Raw genomic sequence first — 18,232 nt, forward strand, 5'->3', positions numbered from 1 at the left:
CTGTTCTGATGGTAAATAATCCTACAGGAAGATCTTAGGCCTTTTGCTTTGGCCACCTGTGAGTATGGAAATGACCAGTGTATGCACTATAAACATTTAGTTTTAACTATCAGTTTTGTCTTTGCTATATTTTGAAGATTTTCAATGTTGAAATTTTTTTCAGGGAGTGTAATTTTTAATTCTTCATTTTTGAGGATTTTTTAAAAAAATTAGGCCTGATTTAGTTTCTTTGCTCAACTCACTCTGAAATCCCTGAATTTTCTAATTCATGGATTCATTTAACAGTCAACAGAAACAAAAAATCTGAGCGCCGCCTTTGAGCCAGGCTGATGTGATCAGTGTTGTAGTTTTTCAGGTGCTTATTCTGATAGAGGAGTTAAATCACATGCAATCAGGGAATAATGTGTTGAGGGTCTTGAAGTGATAGAAGTGCTACGGAAATTGAGAGGAGAATTAGTGCCCATCCGGTCATTAGATTGAATGGCAGAACTTCATGGAGGGGGTGGTATTTAATCCAGGTCATGGGGGTTAAGTTGGGGTTAGGAAGACAGGCTTAAAGACAGGTGGGAAGATGCAGGAAAGGGCAGGGGAAGCCATCTTCTCAGTTCTACAAAGCATATACTTCGTTGGATTGAAAATAGTTGACAATATTGTTTACATGTAGTTTTTAATTCACTGTGAATGCGAGCCTGAATTCTCTAGTCTTGCTGCTCAGTTCCTACGGGAGACCTTTTCTCTGGGCCATTCGGTTTCTCCAGAGAATCATCTGTTCTCCCCCTGTGTATTAGTCTTGCTTTTCAAGTTGTATTCCGTAGACTGTTCACGTTGGTATCATCTTGGTGCTTGTGAGAGATGTAGAATCTCAGGCCACATCCCAGGTGTGCCTCGGAACAAGATGGTTTATACGCACAAGAAATGTTGAAAGCACCGGACTGTGCTGTGCTATGGCAACAGCACAATAGCAACAACAAAATATTTTTGTCATGAAAAGTCTAACACAAGTTGGATGTAACTCCTCCATCTGTAGCTATGCCATCTGGCTTCCAAGATGGCAGTGGAAGAGCTGGAGGATCTCAGTGAATGGTTTTAAAGGCCAGGCCTGGAAGTGGCTAACATTACTCTCACCATATTATATTGGTAAGGAATTAGTCACCTTACCTCTAACATAATTGCAAAGGAGGCTGGAAAATGTATTCTTCTAATTTGCCCGGGAACAGGGACCAGTGTAGTGGATAAGTAGCATTGACTCTGCTTCAGTTGGCCATTCTGGTCCCCAGACTGTTTCATTCTCCCTCCCACATGTAGGGCATGCTAACCCCCTGTACAACCAGCCATTGCCTTCAGTTCAAAGTACAGGCATACCTTGGAGATATTGCGGGTTCAGTTCTAGACCAACGCAATAAAGCAAATATTGAGATAAAGCAAGTCACAATTTTTTTTTGGTTTCCCAGTGCACATAAAAGTTATGTTTATGCTATACTGTAATCTGGTAAGTGTGCAGTAACACTATGTCTAAAAAAGACAATGTACATACCTTAATTTTAAAATACTCTACCGTTAAAATGTGCTTATCATCATCTGAGCCCTCAGTGAATCCTCATCTTTTTCCTGATGGAGGGTCTTGCCTTGATGTTGATGGCTGCTAACTGATCAGGGTGGGGTGAAGGTTGGGGTGGCTGTTGGAATTTCTTAAAGTAAGCCAGCAGTGAAGTTTGCCGTATTGATTGATTCTTCCTTCCATGAGCCATTTCTCTGGTAGCATGCAGTGCAGTTTGATAAATTTCATGCACAGTAGAACTTCTTTCAAAGTTGGAGTCAGTCCTCTCAAACCTTGCCACTGCTTCATCAACTAAGTGTATGTAACATATTAAATCCTTTGTTGTCATTTCAGCAGTCTTCAACAGCATCTTCATCAGGAGTAGATTGCATCTCAAGAAACCACTTTCTTTGCTCATCCGTAAAAGCAACTCATCCACTAAAGTTTTATCAAGAGACTGCAGCAATTCAATCACATATTCAGGCTCTACTTCTAATTCTTGTTCTTTTGCTGTTTCCACCACATCTGCAGTGACTTCTTCCACTGAAGTCTTGAACCCCTTAAGAACTCATCCATAAGGTTGGAATCAACTTCCAAACTACACTTAATTTTGATATTTGGAACTCTTCCCATGAATCATGAATGTTCTTAGTGATATCTAGAATGATGAGATCCTTTCCAGAAGGTTTTCAGTTTTACCCAGCTGTATCAGAGGAATACAGCTACAGCCTTCTGAGATGTATTTCTTAAATAATAAGACTTGAAAGTCAAAATTACTCCTTGATCCATGAGCTGCAGAATGGATGTGTTAATGGTCATGAAAACACCCATACAATAATCTCATTGTATATCTCACTCAGTGCTCTTGGGTAACCAAGTGCATTTTCAGTGAGCAGTAATATTTTGAAAGGAATCTTTTTTTCTGGGCATTGGGTCTCAACAGTGGGCTTAAAATATTTAGTGACATGTTGTGAAAAGATATGCTGTCACCCAGGCTTTGTTGGTCCATTTATAGAGTGCAGGCAGAGTAGACTTAGCATAATTCTTAGGGACCCTAGGAATTTCGTAAATGACCATTGGCTTCAACTTAAAGTCACCAGCTGCATTAGTCCCTAATAAGAGAGTGAGCCTATCCTTTGAAGTTTTGAAACCAGGCGTTGACTTCTCTCTAGGTATGAAAGTCCTAGATGGTATCTTCTTCCAGTATAACACAGTTTCGTCTTCATTGAAAGTCTGTTGTTCAGTGTAACAACCTCATTAATCATTTTAGCTTGATCTTTTGGGTAACTTGCTGCAGCTTCTACATCAGCACTTGCTGCTTCCCCTTGCACTTTGATGTTATGGAGATGGCTTCCTTCCTTAAACCTCATGAACCAGCCTCTGCTAGATCCCGACTTTTCTTCTACAGCTTCCTGATCTTTCTCAGCCTTTATCAAATTGAAAAGAGTTAGGGCCTTCCTCTGGATTAGGCTTTGGCTTAAGAAAATGTTGTGACTGGTTTGATCTTCTATCTAGACCACTAAAACTTTCTCCATATCAGCAATAAGGATATTTCACTTTCTTATCATTCATGTGTTCACTGGAGCGGCATTTTTAATATTCTTCAAGAACTTTTCCTTTGCGTTCATAACTTGGCTAACTGGTGCAAGAGGCCTAGTTTTCAGCCAGCCTTGGCTTTCAACATGCCTTCCTTCTTAAGCTTAATCATTTCTAGCTTTTAATTTAAAGTGAGAGGACTCTTTGTTTCATTTAAACCATCCCTTCTCTTGAGGATTATTAACTGGACTACTTTCACTATTGTGTGTCTCAGGGAATAGGGAGGCTTGAAGAGAGGGAGAGAGACAGGAACAGCTGGTTTGTAGAGCAGTCAGAACATACACAACTTTTATTGATTAAGTTTGCCATCTCACATGGGCATGGTTCATGGCATCTAAAACAATTAAAATAGTAACATCAGAGATTACACTGATCACAGATCACCGTAAAAATACAAGAATAGTGAAAAAGTTTGAACTATTTTAAGAATTACCAAAGTGTGACACAGAGGCACAGAGGACACAGAGTGAGCAAATGCTGTTGGAAAAATGGCGCCGATAGACTTGCTCAATGCAGGGTTGCCACAAACCTTTCATTCGTAAAAAATGCAATATCTGCTAAGTTCCAGTAAAATGAAGAACAATAAAATGAGGTATGCCTGTATGGGATCTCTGAGTGGTGCCAGGCTATCTTATCAGGTCCAGATAAGCCTTTCTTGTTCAAATGAATTAACAAAACACTATTTATTACCCTCCTCACCAAAGTATTATAATAAGGGCACAACATGACTAGTAAACAGTAGCATTTGGAAGGTGAAGCATAGACACACAGTATTTACTCTTCTGTAGCAGTTCTTTAATGTTTATGGACAGATATAAAGGAAGGTTCCCTTCCCTGGAAGGGAAGGATGTTTCTTGATTGGACTCTGATTTTGTTCCCTGGGAGAAACACTCACATCCTTTTTTCTCCATGGCTCCAGGGAACATCCTTAGGGTTCTTCTTTTTCCATTATTTTGTTTGCTCACACCCTGTGTCCAGAATTGATGCTGTCCTGGGTATCATGCAGTTTGCCTGTTTGTAGAAGGTTGGACTCCCAGAGGTTGTTTTTAAGTCTTGAACAGACATTCCAAATCTGGGCCTGTTGTTTTTCTGCCAATACATTTCCTACAGAAACTTAGCAGACTCTTAATCCATATGCTTTCAGTCAATTCAGAGTACCAATAACCAAATAAATTTTTGATTTTTGCTAGAAACAGCCAATAATAACCAGCCTACACTGTAAAGTTTCATTTTCCAGTTTTTCCCCATACAGTTTTAAAGTCATCATGTGTGTGATTTGCCTTCTGAGTTACAGCCATCAACAGGTTTTGTAACCATTTTTCTACTGCATAAGGTGAATCATCATCTTTCCCTTCTCTGATATGAAATTCCTCATTGCGTACAGAGTGGTGACTAAGAAAAATGCAACTTGTTGAGGTTTTTGTTATGATAGCATCCCACTTCTGGTAGCGGTTTCTGTTGGAGAGGTGGCCAAGGAACTAGTTGTTTTATTTGTAGAAGTTTCTCTCTATTTTTAGCCAGTATTTTACTACTACTCAAAACCTGAGACCTGAGCTCTTTGGCATCCTATAGGCAAATTAGCTCATTTTGTATATTTATTATTTCACATTTTATTGTGGCTTTCTCCACTTCGCTAAATTAATTAGTATTCCCATATTTTCTGTCTTTAAAAAACAGTTGAAATCTTTTTTGTCTGCTTGGGTGCCATCTCTCCTCACTTGTGGCCTTGTGATTTATGTCTTTTTTTTCCCTTTTTCTTAAATTTAATTTTTCATTTTGAGATAACTGTAGGTTCATATGCAGTTGTAAGAAATAATGTAGAGGGATCCCATTTAACCTTTATACAGTTTTCTCCAAAGTTAACAGCTTGCAAAATTTTAGTACAATATCACAACTAGGATATTGACATCTTTATAGTTAAGATGCAGAATATGTCTGTCACCACAAGGATCCCTCATGTTCTTTTTTAAAAATAATTAATTAATTAATTTTGGGCTGCGTTGGGTCTTTGTTGCTGCGCGCGGGCTTTCTCTAGTTGCGGCGAGTGGGAGCTGCTCTTCATTGCTGTGCACGGGCTTCTCATTGCAGTGGCTTCTCTTGTTGTGGAGCAAGGACTCTAGACTTCAGTAGTTGTGGCATGCGGGCTCAGTAGTTGTGGCTCGTGGGCTCCAGAGCGCAGGCTCGGTAGTTGTGGCGCACGGCCGTAGTTGCTCTGCGGCATGTGGGATCTTCCTGGGCCAAGGCTCAAACCCATGTCCCCTGCATTTTGGCAGGCGGATTCTTAACCATTGCGCCACCAGGGAAGTCCCCCTCATGTTGTTCTTTTATAACTAACCCCACTTCTCCCTGCTCCCACTGCCTTCTTAACCCCTGGCAACCACTAATCTGTTCTCCCATTTCTATAATTTTGTCTTTTCAAGGATATTATATAAATGGAATTATACATTATGTGATCTTTTTGGATTGGCTTTTCTCACTGAGCATAATTCTCTGGAGATTCATCATTGTTGTTTCATGTCCAAATGGTTCTTTTTTTATTCCTTTTATATTGCTGAATAGTATTCTATGGTATGAATGTACCATAATTTGTTTAATCACTTACCTGCCAAAGGACATCTAGTTGAATAAAGCTATTACAAACATTTGTGTGCATGTTTTCCTGTAACCATATTACTTCATTTCTCTGGTTATAAAACTCCTGGAGTTGCTGGGCTGTATGATATTCACATGATATGTTTTAGGAAATTGCCCAAGTGTTTTCCAGAGTACCATTTTACATTCCTACCAGTATGGAAAGGATGGTTCAATTTCTCCTTATCCTTGCCCACATTTTGCTATTGGCACCATTTTTAATTTTAGTCATTCTAGTAGATATGTAGTGATAACTTCATTGTGATTTTAATTTGCATTTCCCTAATGGCTGGTAAGGTTGAACGTATTTTCATGTGTTTATTTGCCACTTGTATATTCTCTCAGCAAAAGTCTCTTCATGTCTTTTGCCCATTTACTAATTGGATTTTTGTTGTTGTTGACTTCTAAGAGTTCTTTATATATTTTAGATACTAGTCCTTTGTCAGATATGTGGTTTGCAAATATTTTCTCCCATTCTGTGGCTGATCTTTTCACCCTTTGAAGAACAAAAGTTTTTTATATTTATGAAGTTCAATTTATAAACTTTTCCAATTGGGAATCAAGGCTTTGGTGTGAAGTTTAAGAACTCTGTCTAACTCTAAATCCTAAAGCTTTTTTTTTTTAATGCTTTTTCTCCCCTGAAAGCTTTTAGGTTATACATTTAAGTTCATGAACTATTTTGAGTTAATTTTTGTGTAAGGTGTTGAAACTTCATTTGAGGTTCATTCTTTTCCCCTTATTGCTCTGGCACCATTTGTTTAAAAGTTCTCTTTCCTTCACTGAATTGCTTAATTAAAAATCATTTTGGCATATTTGTGTGGGTCTATTCATGGGTTCTCTGTTCTTTTCCACTGAATTATATGTCTGTCTCTCTGCCATTATTATGCAGTCTTGATAGTAGCTCTATAATAAGTCTTGAAATCAGTAGAGTGATTCTTCCCATTCTCTTCTCTTTTGAGTGTTTTAGGGGCTTCCCTGGTGGCGCAGTGGTTGAGAGTCCGCCTGCCGATGCAGGGGACGCGGGTTCGTGCCCCGGTCCGGGAAGATCCCACATGCCACGGAGCGGCTGGGCCCGTGAGCCATGGCCGCTGAGCCTGCGCGTCCGGAGCCTGTGCTCCGCAACGGGAGAGGCCACGGCAGTGAGAGGCCCGCATGCCGAAAAAAAAAAAAAAAAAAGGTTCTTGTCAAAATCTTTTAAAGACTTTTGTAGACATAGACAAGACTATTTTTAAATGCATATGCGAAAAGCTAAAACACTCTTTTTTTTTTTTTTTTTTGCGGCATGCGGGCCTCTCACTGCCGTGGCCTCTCCCGTTGCGGAGCACAGGCTCCGGACACGCAGGCTCAGCGGCCATGGCTCACGGGCCCAGCCGCTCCGTGGCATGTGGGATCTTCCCGGACCGGGGCACGAACCCGCGTCCCCTGCATCGGCAGGCGGACTCTCAACCACTGCGCCACCAGGGAAGCCCTTGACAAGAATCTCGTTAAGCTTGTGTATTAATTAGGGAATAATAGACATTTTTACTTTGTTGACTCTTCCAGTCCATGAACGCAGGTATACGCATCTTAATTTATTAGTTTATTCTCTAATTTCTTTCATGAGCATTTTATAGTTTTCAGCATAAAAGATCTTTGTTACATTTACACCTAAGTATGCCGTATTTTTTCATGATTGTAAATGGTGTTGTATTTTTAATTTCCTTGTTTTCATTGTTTGTATTAGAAGTATGACTAATTTTTGTATGTTTATCTCATATACTACAACTTTGCTGAATTCACTTATTCTGCGAGTATTTTTTGTAGATTCCTTGGGACTTTCTGTGTCATCTGAAAATAGGTACAGTTTTCTTTCTTTCTAAGCTGCATGCCTTTTGTTTCTTTTCTTGCCTTACTGCATTGGCTAGAACTTCCAGCACTATGTTGTAAATAAGAGTTGCCTTTTTCCCAGTCTTAGGGGCAAAGCAATTGTTTTCTTATCATTAAGTATAATATTAGGTGTAGGGTTTTTTTTTTGTAGGTGCTGTTTTTCAAGTTAAGGATGTTCTTTTTTATTCCTATTTTTCTGAGAGTTTTTTTTCTTAAATTGTGAATGGGTGTTGAATTCTGTCATATGCTTTTTCTTTGTTCATTGGAATCATATGATTTTATTCATTAGTCTCAACATAGTAGATTACATTGATTACTTTCCTTTTTTAAAAAAAAATTTATTGGAGTATAGTTGATTTATAATGTTGTGTTACTTTCTGCTGTACAGCAAAGTGAATCAGTTATACATATACATATATCCACTCTTTTTTAGATTCTTTGTCCATATAGGTCATTACAGAGTACTGAGTAGAGTTCCCTGTGATATACAGTAGGTCCTTATTAGTTATTTATTTTATATATTATAGTGTGTATATGTCAGTCCCAATCTCCCAATTTATCCCTCCCCCTGATTAATTTTCAAAAATTGAAAAAATTCTTACATCCTTGGAATAAGCCTCACTTGGTCATAGTTTATAATTCCTTTTATGTTTGCTGAATTCTGTTTGCTAATATTTTAAGTATTCTTTTTTCTGTTTAGAGAACTTCCTGTAGCTGTTTCACCCTTTGGGGGTACATCTACTGGTGACACCGTCTCTTAGTTTACTTTTGTCTCAAATGTCTTGATGTCCCCTTCCTTTTTGAAGCATTCTTTTTTTCGGATATAAGGTTCTGAGTTGACAGTTCTTTTCTTTCAGTCCTTGAAAGGTGTTGTGTCTTTCCTTCTGGCCTCCCTGATTTTTCATGAAATATTTGCTGCCATTTAAATGATGTTTCCCCTGTAGGTAAGGTGTTATTTCTCTCTCACTGCTTTCAAGATATATATGTTTTTCTTTAGTTTTCAAAAGTTTGACTGTTCCATATCTTGCTGAGGATTTCTTTGAGTTTATCGTGTTTGAGGTTTGCTCAGAATCTTGAGTCTGTAAATACATCTTTTGCCAAATTTGGGAATCTTCAGCCATTATTTCAAGTACATTTTCAGCTCAGCTCTCTCTGATGACATGAATGTTAAATCTTTAGTTATAGACCCACAGGTGCCTGAGGTTCTGTTTATTTTTCTTTTTCAGTTTATTTTTCTCTTTGACATTCAGATTGGGTAGTTTCTATTGGTCTGTCTTCTGGTTCACTGTTTTTTTCTGTCCCCACCATTCTGGTGAGCCCCTCTTGGTTTTTGTATTTTGGTAATTGTATTTTTCAGTTCTGAAATTTCCTTTTGGCTCTTCTTTATACCTTTGCCGAGACTTTTTTTTTTTTTTTTTTTTGCGTTACGCGGGCCTCTCACTGTTGTGGCCTCTCCTGTTGCGGAGCACAGGCTCCGGACGCGCAGGCTCAGCGGCCATGGCTCACGGGCCCAGCCGCTCCGCGCCATGTGGGATCTTCCCAGACCGGGGCACGAATCCGTGTCCCCTGCATCAGCAGGCGGACTCTCAACCACTGCACCACCAGGGAAGACCCGAGACTTTTTTTTTTTTTAACCAAGACACAGCAGTGGTGGGGATGAAAGTCCCAGCTACCTACTCAGCCTCCTTTGATACCGTCCTGATGGGGATGTTGGGATGCTTTGTTACATCTTGGTGAGAGAAGATGTCTAGTCTACCCTTGGTCTTTGCTGGCATGGGTAGGGGTGTGGCCACAGGTTTTTTTTCTGTGGTATTTGGCTGGAGTAGGGTGATTGTTTTCTCCTTTTTTTTTTTGTCTTTCTAGGCTGACCCTTTCCTACTCCTTTGGTTATTAGAAAGAGCAGGCTTTTCTTGGGGCTTTTTTGTTTGTTTGTTTACACTTCTTGGTGTTTCTGGATTTACCAGTTCTTCAGCTCCAAGTTTGGATTATATGAGGCAAAAAGAAAACCCAGGAAATTGAACACCATGTCTTTCCTTGAATCCTGAGGTCCCTAGCTGGTATGCCTCCTCCTTTCTGCCTTTCAGAGTCTTGTATTATTTTTACTTATAATGTGCAGAGTTTTTACTTGTCCTTAGTGGAAAAATAGGGAAAAGTACATTAACTTCCCAGAAGTGTAAGCTGCTTCTTTTTAAAAAATCCTTTTATTATCATTTTAATAGAGTCTTGGTGGAAGAGGAACTAAACCTAAGTATTCAGTCCACACCTTTATTACTTTTTAATATTTTATTTCATTTGTATGAGTTAGGCAGATTGAATATGTTATTTGCTCAGTGCTTGTATTGTTCATGGCACACAATCACGTGGAAGAGCCTTTGGAAATAATTGAGAGCATGAAGCTTTGCTTGGCTAAGGTTTCTCAAAAAGCTCCAAGCCATAATGAGTTCCTTCTGTGTTGCTCCCAGAAAGATTAGTTTGCTTCTTGGTGAATTTCTTTAGGGTAGTTGATGTAGAAGATGATACTTTAATACTGTAACCTAATTTTTAATTTTAAATTACCTTTTTATTTTATGCCAGGAGGCTACATACTGTAAATCTTTAAATTTAACTTGATTTGTTAAAAATTAATTTAAATATGTTCTCAGGAAAGATATCTTTATATTAGATTATATCAAAGCATTAAAAATTTAAAGAATCACTGAAAGTCTTAAGTTTGTTAATTCAGTTGTGATAGTGTTAGGAATGTTCTAGTGCTTACCCAGATTGCATAGCAGTTAAGGATATGGCTCTGGAGCCAGCTTCAGTGCTTAATGATGACCTTGGGCCTGGATCTCTTCATCCATAAAGTGTGGATGATCACAGTTACACTACTTCATAAAGTGATGGTGATGATGTGAGTCGTTTTTAACTTATTAAAACTAAAAATATTTTTCTATTTTATCATAAAACTTTAAAAATGTCAATTCTATTAGTAACAGCATCTAATACAACTTTGAGATTAGACTTAAGAGATTAGACTTAAGAGTTAGGAAACCTGAGTTCCACCCCCATCTTTCCTGAATAGCTGCTTGACTTTTGCCAAGCAGCCTTGCTTCATCCCTTTCTGCCTTATTTTACTCATTTATAAAAGTAGGGTTGAGTTTGAACTGGTTGATCTCTAAGATTCCTTCTTTTTCTTCCATTCATTTTTTGTCTCACTGAATCATAATTGAGCTAGTTATAACACAGTTCATGAGGAGAACACATTTTACAACCAGGAGAAGAAAAAGGATTCGGGTGGGGAGGGCAGGATAATTTTACAGAAACTTTTAAGTGCTGATATATTGAGAATAATTAAGTTTGTTTCACTCAATTCTAATCGAGGGCAAAACTAATGCCTGTGGATGGAAGGGTGGCGCTCTTGGAAAATCATCACTGGATGCTAAAACGTGTGGGTGAATATTCGATGAGGAACAGGATAAGGTGGCTCATCGAAATGGGCCACCTTAAGTGCTGGATGCTTCCTAACACTGAAAGGACAAAAGTCAAGGTCAGACTGACAAATGATAGAGTCAGGTCGAGGTTATTTAAATCTCAGCCAGGGATGGTGCTGGATGACTTCTCTAACTTTCTGGCCTCCCATGGGTAGAAATCATGACATGATAAAGTTGTTAAAATAATCAAGAAAAAACATATTGTAATGTGACACAGAGGTCACTAACTTTAACTGAATTATAATAATGACAATTCATATAATAAATTCCTTTTTATTTGCAGTTTGTTTTTGGTTGAAGTGCAGACTGAGTACTTTTTGTTCTCAGTTTTGAAAATGTTGCTTCTCTTACGTGGTTTTTGATGATTCATGTGGGGAAAGGAGCACTATTACTTTCTTCTTTTTGAATGACCTTTGATTTTTTTTTAATGTCTTTGTTGGAGTATAATTGCTTTACAATGTTGTGTTAGTTTCTGCTGTATGACACAGTGAATCAGCTATACATATACATGTATCCCCACATCTCTTCCTCCTGCGTCTGCCTCCCACCCTCCCTATCCCACCCCTCTAGGTGGTCACAAAGCACCGAGCTGATCTCCCTGTGCTATGCAGCTGTTTCCCACTAGCTATCTGTTTTACGTTTGGTAGTGTATATATGTCCATGCCTCTCTCTCACTTCGTCCCAGCTTACCCTTCCCCCTCCCCGTGTCCTCAAGTCCATTCTCTACGTCTGCGTCTTTATTCCTGTCCTGCCCCTAGGTTCTTCAGAACCATTTTTATTTTTAGATTCCATATATATGTGTTAGCATACGGTGTTTGAATGCGTGCCACTTTTCTTTTAAGCTAAGCTGGGAACTGTGAGTTTGGGTTCTTAGGTCCTTGAGATATGCAGCTAAATTTGTCATCAGCTATGTGGGTGCATTGCCAACTTCTCTGGAGATGTTTACCAGTCTGGGCAATTTTGATAGTATTATCTTCTTACAGTTGCTGCTGTGAGGCAGTCTTTGAAGAAATATATGATATGTGGCAGAGCAAGCCGTTGGGGAGAAAAAGGTATTCTTATTACTTTTATTAAATTATAATGTTCTTGTTCCCAGCTCCTACGGTAGAATTTTGGTCCAAAGGAACAACTATCTCATCCTGCCTTAGCATCTGGTTGAGGAGGTTGTGTGTGTGTGTGTGTGTGTGTGTGTGTGTGTGTGTGTGTGTGTGTGTGTTTATTTCCTAAAATACTTCAGGTCTCCTTTACGCACTCTGTGTCCTGGTCTGCAGCGCTGCTGACATTTGTGTGTGGGTAGTTTGTCGTGGGAGCTGTCTGGTGCAGTTTAGAATGTTTAGCAGCTTTCTTGGCCTCTTCACACTAGATGCCAGTAGCCTCCCGACAGTTCTGGCAACGAGAAATACCTCTAAGACATTGCCAAAAGTCTCCTGGGGGGCAAAATCACCCTGGTTGAAAACCACTGACTTACGAATGCCTCTCAGCCAGCCCCCTGCCACAGTTGTGACCATCCTACTCCCATCTGGTTTCTCCATGTTGCCAGCCTTGGTCACAGCCTCTTCCTCCTAATTGTGCTCTGCTCAGGTAGTTAGGTGGAAAGTTGCCAAGTGGAAGGTGGAATCAGTGGGGAATAGGGCTGGAGTCAGGTGTGGCCCTGGGTAGTGGCTGAGCACTGCAACATGCAGATGGGTGTGTTTTTTGGTGGCAGCTAATGATTAGACTTAAAAACAAATGTTCTTTGACATGAAACTGAGCTGACAATGACACCGGTGGTCCTAGCGTACAACACTAATCAGGTATGTGATGTCTTCATGTTGTCTGAAGCCTGCCTTGGGAGTCTGGAGTTTCAAAAGAAAGCTCATTTCCCCTCAATGTTTTTATTTGAAAGAAGCAAAGAAAAGAGAAACTGCATCTTGGTGAACTTCCTTATTCAATTTAGATTTCCATTTTGAGGTGACTTTAGTAGCTAGAGTCAATAATTTTTTTACATGTATGAAATGAGGTGGAGGAATTTGTAAATATGAAGCATCAAGTGTTTAATGAGTGCATCTGGGGGGGTGGTGCCACGACCTCAAGAAATGCTCAGAGTGCCGAGGGAGTGAGACAAGGTAATTGCAAATGATACCACCATGTAAGGAATGGTGGCTCTGTCTTGGGTGGGGGCAGGTGGTGAGGGGTGGGCAAGGAGAGATCTCACAGATAAACTCAAGACTGGAACAGGTGTTCACAGTCCTTGTTTTATTCATTTTCAAACAATCAATTTTCATTATTAGTACTTTTTTCTAGGCTTTACTGATGGTTTTTTATCTAATCAAGGTCATCCTGAATGCCCATTTTTATGTTTTATTCTCAACATTCATTGCATGACATTTTCCATTTTTAGCAACTCTTAAGGACTGCATGTTGCATTTTATGGTTATATCCCAATTTATTTAACCATTTCCCTGTTGCTTAACATATAGCTTATTTTAAAGAACTTTGCTACTGTAAATATCCTTTGATGAGTAACTTTGGGCATACGTTTGAATCCACAGTTCAGATGATTTCTTTTTTTTTTCCTTGCGGTACGCGGGCCTCTCACTGTTGTGGCCTCTCCCGTTGCGGAGCACAGCCTCCGGACGCGCAGGCTCAGCGGCCATGGCTCACGGGCCCAGCTGCTCCGCGGCACGTGGAATCCTCCCGGACCGGAGCACGAACCCGTGTCCCCTGCATCGGCAGGCGGACTCCCAACCACTGCGCCACCAGGGAAGCCCCAGATGATTTCTTTAGGACAGTGTCATGAACCTGGGTGAAGTGGTATGGATATTTTTAAGGCTCTTGGCTTATATTGCTGAACTGCATTGCTGAAAGTTCCTAATTAACATTCCCACTAGCAGGGTGTTGAGTGGCCATTTTAGGGCATTCTTGCCAATGTTGAGTGTTTTAAAAAAGAAAATAACTGACTTAACAGGTGGAAGACATCTCATTGTTATCTTCCTTTGCCTGTTTAAATTATTAATGAAGTTTATTTTTTGTTGTTGCTGTTTTTCTTTTTCCTTTAAAAGTACATTAGGCTCTTTTGCGAATTGGCTGTACATGTTGTTTTCCCATTAATCTTTTGGGGTGTTACTCATTTTCTTCTGATTCCTTTATAAAATTTATTTATATGTTGAAGGAAGTGACCTTTTCTGTCGTGTTTGGCGAAACACTGTTCCAATTTTATGATTACGTCTTTTGCTTTATGTGTGACTTTTAATTTTGATATGATTTCAAATTTAGAGAAGGAGTGTAAGAGTACAAAGAGTTACCATATATCCTTTACTAAGATTCATCAATTGTTATAAATTTACCCCATTAGCTTTATCACTCTCTCTCTATGCATATATAAATGCATTTTTTTCTGATTCATTTGAGTCTACGTTGTGTATACCCTAAGACCTCGGGCGTTCTGTTATATGAGCATAGTAAAATTTAATAATTAATACAGTACTGTTGTCTAACTCACAGTTCATATAGCATTTTCAACAGTTGTCCCTATAATGTCCTTTATTGCTCTTGTGTTTTCTCTGTCCAGTGTCCAATCCAGAATCATGCTGAATTTGGTTGTCATGTTTATTTAGTCTCTTTTGATTTGGAATAGTTCCTCAACCTGTCTTTGTCATTCTTGATATTAACATTTTTGAAGACTGTGGACCAGTTTTTTTTTGGTTTTTTTCCTAGAATATCCCTCAATTTGCATTTGTCTGAAGTTTCCGCATGGTTAGAGTCAGGTTATACATTGTAGATGGAATAACACAAAAGTGATTTTTATTGTTCTCAGTGCAAGACAGTTTAGAGCCACCTGACATTAGTTTGTTCCAGTATTGGTGATAACTTTGGACCCTTGGAGAAGTTGATATTTGCCAGATTTCTCTACTGCCAAGATACAGATTTTCCCTTTGAAGTTAATAACTATTAACACTATATAAATATCCTGTTCCTCATCGAATATTCACCCACACGTTTTAGTATCCAGTGATGATTTTCCAACTCCATACTTCCTTCTGTATTTATTAGTTGGTGTTCTGCTGTAAAGAAGAGCTCCACACCCTTTATTTATTTGATTATTTATTTGAATTATTCATAGATCTGTTCTTATTTAGTGGCCTATGATTCATTACTCTAATTATTTTGATAATTGTCCCAGACTTAGTCAGTGTGAATCCTTTCAAGCTGGCTTCTGTCTCCTTTTTACATGTCACCATAATTCTTTGAACATTTTTTTGCTTTCTGATGCAACAAGGTGCTCTGGGCTCATTTTATGTGCCTCAGCCCTCAAATCAGCTTTTCTCCAGGGAGCCTTGTTCCTGTTAGTGGGGAACAAGATCTGGGTGCATGTTGGGTACAACTAGCGTGTCATTACTTCTACTCCCTTTCTGTGGACAGAGCTAAGATATGTTTGTGTGTGTATGTAAGACACACATGCACATGCACAGATATATCTGCATTTTTTACTTATATATATTAAAAACTGTGATTTTGTATTGATACTACTAATGTTAATCCAACACCACGGGGAGACATTCTGGTGTCCCTCCTTATGTTGAATTTTGTCATGTGCTTTTGCATCTTGCTTACACACAGGGTGTAAAGGTATTCTCCTATGTTTATTTCTAGGAGTTTTATAGTTTGGGCTTTTAGGTTAAAATTAAGAGGTACAAACTTTCAATTGCGAAATAAATGACTCACAGGTATGAAATATACAGTGTGGGGAATATAATCAGTAATTATATAATATCTTTGCGTGGTGACAGATGACAACTACACTTACCATGGTGATCATTTTGAAATGTATAGAAATACTGAATCACTGTGTTGGGTACCAGGAGCCAACATAGGGTTGTAGGTCAATTATACTTCAAAAACAAGTTCATAGAAAAACTCGTAGAAAACAAACTCATAGAAAAAGAGATGAGATTTGTTGCTATTGGAGGCGGGGGTGGGGGAAAAATTGGATGAAGATAGTCAAAAGGTACAAACACTCATGTATAAGATAAATAAGTACTAGGGATGTGATGTACAACATGATAAATACAATTAACACTCCTCTGTGTTATATATGAAAGTTGTTAAGAGAGTAAATCCTAAGAGTTCTCATCACACGGGAAAAATATATTTTTCTATTTCTTTAATGTTGTTATCTGTGTGAGATGGTGGATGTTCACTAAACTTATTGTCATCATTTTATGATGTATGTAAGTCAAATCATTATGTTGTACACCTTAAACTTACACAGTGCTGTATGTCAATTATATCTCAATAAGACTGGAAGGAAAAAATAGATGTGTGTACTGAACTAAACTTTTGAAGTTTACTGTCTCATGAAAATTTGCTGCTTTGAAACTGGCTTGGAAAAATAACATATTAAAAATAAAAGTCAGAGCATGGAACTTTTTCTGTTTTGAAGTCAGAAGACTGTTCTTCAAAATAAATGCATCAGAAAATTTAAAAAAAGATCTATGATCCATCTCAAATTATTTTTTGTTCATGATGTCAGATTAAGGGTTAAAGTTTATCTTTTTTTCTACATGGATATCCAGTTGTTCCAGCACTATTTGTTGAAAAGGATTTCCATTCCTTATTGAATTGCTTTGGTGCCTCTTGTGAAGGTCGGTTGACCATGTAAGTGTGAGTCTATTCCTGGACTCTCTGTTGTGATATGTTTGTCTGTCCTTAGGCCAGGACCATACTTTGATGATTACTGTGGCTTTATAATAAGTCTTGAAGTGTAAGTAAGTCCTTCAACTTATTTTTTTTGAAAATTGTTTTGGCTGTTTTAGATCCTTCGCATTTTCCTATACATTTTAGAATCAAATGGCCAATTTCTACAAAAACATCTGGTAGGAATATGAATGGACTTCTCATTTGGGCAGAATCAACATCTTTATAGTAGTGAATTTTCCAAATTACAAACAAGGTGTATGTCTCTGTACAGTTAGATATTTAATTTCTCTCAGCAGTGTTTTGTAGGTTTCAGTATATGAGACATGCGTGTCTTTCATTAAGATTATTCATAATTAATCTTCTCTTTGACATTAAGATAAATTTTTTAAATTTCACTTTCATTTTGTTGCTATTATGTAGAAATACATTTGGATTTTGTGAAATGACCTTGCATCCTGCAGCCTTGCTAAATTGACTTAATCTGGCTAGACTAATTTAGATTTCCTAGAAATTTCTATGTTAGTAATTATGTACTCTGTGAAAAGAAACAGTTTTATACCTTCCTTTCCAATTTTTAGGCCTTATGTTTCTTTTCCTTGCCATATTACACTGGCTAGGACCTTCTGTCCAGTTGTTGAATACGAGTGGTAAGAGTGGGCATTCTTGTCTTGCTGCCAATCAAGTGGGGAGGGCCTCAAGATTTCACTATTAAGTATGTTATTTGCTGTAGATTTATATGATTGAGGAAATTTCTCTGTTTCTAGTGTGCTGAGGGTTTTTATTTTTTAGGCTCAGAATGGATGTTGATTTTTGGCAAGTGCTTTTGTTGCATCTGTTATTATGTTACATGACACTGACTTTGAGATGTTAATCCAACTTTATATTCCTGGGATAAACCCCACTTGGTCATGATATATTACTCTTTTTTAAGTTGCCAATTTTTCCGTTAGTTCGCCAAGGATGTTTTCATCTGGGTTCATGAACTATGTTCATGATTTGTAGTTTTTTGTAATTTTTTTTGATTTTGTTTATAGGTTTATGCAGAGCATCTAAAATGAGCTGGGAATTGTTCTCTTCCTTATTGTTTGATAGAATTCACCAATGAAACCATCTGAGCTTTGAGTTTTCTTTTCCCAGAAGGGTATACTAACCAGTTCAATTTGTTTAATAGATATATGGCTATTCAGGTTTTTAAAATTTCAGCTTGTGTCAGTTGTGGAAAGTTGTGTTTCTCTTTTTCCATTCTCTTTACTTTAGACCTGTGTCTTTATATTCAAAGTGTATCTCTTGTAGGGTATGGTTGGGTCTTGGTTTTTGTGTTTTTTGTTTTTCTTTCTCCCCATTCTGACAAGCTCTACTTTTTAATTGGAATATTTAGTCCTTTTATATGTAATATGTTGAATACTTACTGATACACAGTTGATTCTCATTATTCATGGATTATATATCTGCA

At 38.2% G+C, this 18,232-nt stretch overlaps 1 protein-coding gene across 11 annotated transcripts in view; it reads left to right on the top strand.

The window, feature by feature from the left end:
* MARCHF8 (membrane associated ring-CH-type finger 8) overlaps positions 1 to 18,232 on the top strand; it is a 112,773-nt gene that overhangs the window by 2,118 nt on the left and 92,423 nt on the right. For 4 of the 11 annotated variants that reach the window (XM_032607476.1, XM_032607474.1, XM_032607469.1 and 1 more), the window contains 2 exons: positions 1,892 to 2,116; positions 12,084 to 12,152. The exons of 4 other annotated variants lie outside the window; for them this stretch is intronic. The gene's annotated coding sequence lies outside the window, so the exon portion shown is untranslated. Of the gene's footprint in view, positions 1 to 1,891; positions 2,117 to 12,083; positions 12,153 to 12,263; positions 12,894 to 18,232 lie in introns of those variants that run through there. 3 more of the 11 variants (XM_032607471.1, XM_032607473.1, XM_032607477.1) reach the window with 3 other exon arrangements.

The sequence above is a fragment of the Phocoena sinus genome, chromosome 16, assembly GCF_008692025.1.
Source record: "Phocoena sinus isolate mPhoSin1 chromosome 16, mPhoSin1.pri, whole genome shotgun sequence".
Classification (NCBI taxonomy): Eukaryota; Metazoa; Chordata; class Mammalia; order Artiodactyla; family Phocoenidae; genus Phocoena; species Phocoena sinus.